This window comes from Olea europaea, chromosome 10 (assembly GCF_002742605.1).
Source record: "Olea europaea var. sylvestris chromosome 10, O_europaea_v1, whole genome shotgun sequence".
NCBI classification, from domain to species: Eukaryota; Viridiplantae; Streptophyta; class Magnoliopsida; order Lamiales; family Oleaceae; genus Olea; species Olea europaea.
Genome location: NC_036246.1, coordinates 24,913,312 through 24,915,538, shown reverse-complemented (window position 1 = coordinate 24,915,538; position 2,227 = coordinate 24,913,312).

Genomic DNA, 2,227 nt, shown 5'->3' with positions numbered 1-2,227 from the left:
TATTCTCACTTTTTTCTTTGTGCAATCAGGACTTATATGACCTATTTCTCCACAATTCCAACATTTACATTGTTTTTTATCTTTCTTATAAGGTTTATTTTTCTGTATATCATTTTTCTTTTTATAATATTTCCTTCCAGGTTTTATATATTTTTTCTTAAAGTTTCTATATTTTTTAAACTTCCTGTTTTTATATTTTCTGTTATTTCTTTTTTCAGGATTGCATCCCCATCTTGTGGGTTTTTCCATATCTTCACAACATATTCTTGTTAATTTTCCTGATTTTTTCAATAATTGTCTTTGTTGACATATATATGCAAGTCTTTCAAACAAGAATTTTATTCTTGATTCTAATGTTCTAGGTATTTCTATATTTTCTTTAATATATTTTTCAAATTCTATTTTAAAATATATTCTCCATGAACCTGGTAATTTATTATAATACATATCTTGATATACTTCTTGATTCTCATTACTATAAAATTGAGTATAATAGTATTTCTTGAATTAAAAAGAATAATATCATTGAGTCTGCCCAAGTTATTAAGGCTTTCTTAGTATCTATTTTGCAATCTAAGTCTAATTTTGTTCCTCCATGGTTAACAGGTTTATCATAATTATTATTTAATTCAAATCTATTACTATATTTATTTCCTTTGGACGGTTGTTTATCTCTTATTTTATCGTAAAATTGCCTATATGGTTTATTATACATTGGAGCATAGCTCTCATCTGGATCTATTGATTCTTGTTTAGAGGTTCCTACAGGATTAGGTCCTCCTCCAGTATTCATTAGGATTTGGTATTCATCATCTATACTTTCTAGACTTAAATGATCAAAATTATCTATAAGTAGATCTAATTCTTCATTCATCTTCTTTGTCCTGATTTTCTTCAATTTTTTGTTTACCTAATATTTTTTCTCTAGATTCTTCTTCTTCTATTATTTTAGGTAATATATTTTTTCTAAACTCATCATCCATACTTCCTGTTTCTATTATTATATTTTTCCTTTCAATATGTTTTTTTCCTATTCTGGTTATTTCTTTTTCTATAAATTTTTTATCTACTCTATTATTTTTTTCTTCATTTTCTTTTAATTTCCTGACTTCAAGTTTCAATATATTTATATCATTTCTAGCTTCTTTTATTTCATTCTTAATTTCTTGTACATCATTAATTAAAGTTCTTATTAAATGCTTTAATTCTTCCATATGTTCACTGATTGACATTTTATTTATTTTTTTGATTGACAATAATAAAATACTACACACTCAGCATTTTTACATTCTTTTATCATTTTATCATACTTTTGTTTTATAATTTCAATACTTGTCAGTTCTTTTAATTTTTCATAATATCTTGCTTTTTCTTTATATCTTTCTTGTTTTAATTTTAATATCTGTTTTTCTTGAGTTTTAGTTATTTCTCCAGGTATTAATAATTCATCTAAAATTTTATTATTTATTAATCTTATTCTTTCTAACTTTCTATCTAAAATATTTTTAGTTTTTTCCATTATATTTTATGATGATTCATATATTTCTCTATAATACAACTCATTTTCAAATATTTCACAAATTATTTCATATGTACGTCTATCTTTGATAAATCCTACAATTAATTTATGTAATATTTGTTCCTTTATTTCTCTAGGTAAATTCCTAGTTATATATAATGTTATTATTTTTAGTTTATTAGGGATAGGGTTGTAAAATATATAACATCCTTTTTCTTCAATACATTGATAATAATTATTTATTTTTAAGATTTCCATGATCTCTATGGCTCTGATACCAACTATATGGGTGCTACTATGAGCGAACAAAAATCTAATAATCTAATAATCAAAATATCAAAAATTTTAATCTCATAAATTTTTAAGTAATTCTTCAAAGTCTAATAATATTTGAGAATTTATAATATCAATATCTGTTATCATATCTATGTCTGTTCCAAAAGGTATTTCATATTTTGAGATACTTTTCTTTCTTTTTTCCAATTTATCTATTATATCTTGTATATCTTCTATGATTATTGACTTTACAATTCCTTTAGCGAAATTTTCTAATAAGTTTTCTTTAAAACATTTTAATATTTCTTGTGATGCATATAATTATTCTTGATATCCTATCTTATCAATTTCTTTTTCAAATTTAATTTCTTTTTTATTTTTAACAACCTTTTTTATATTATATGGTCCTCTCTTATATTTGGGCTTTTCCAT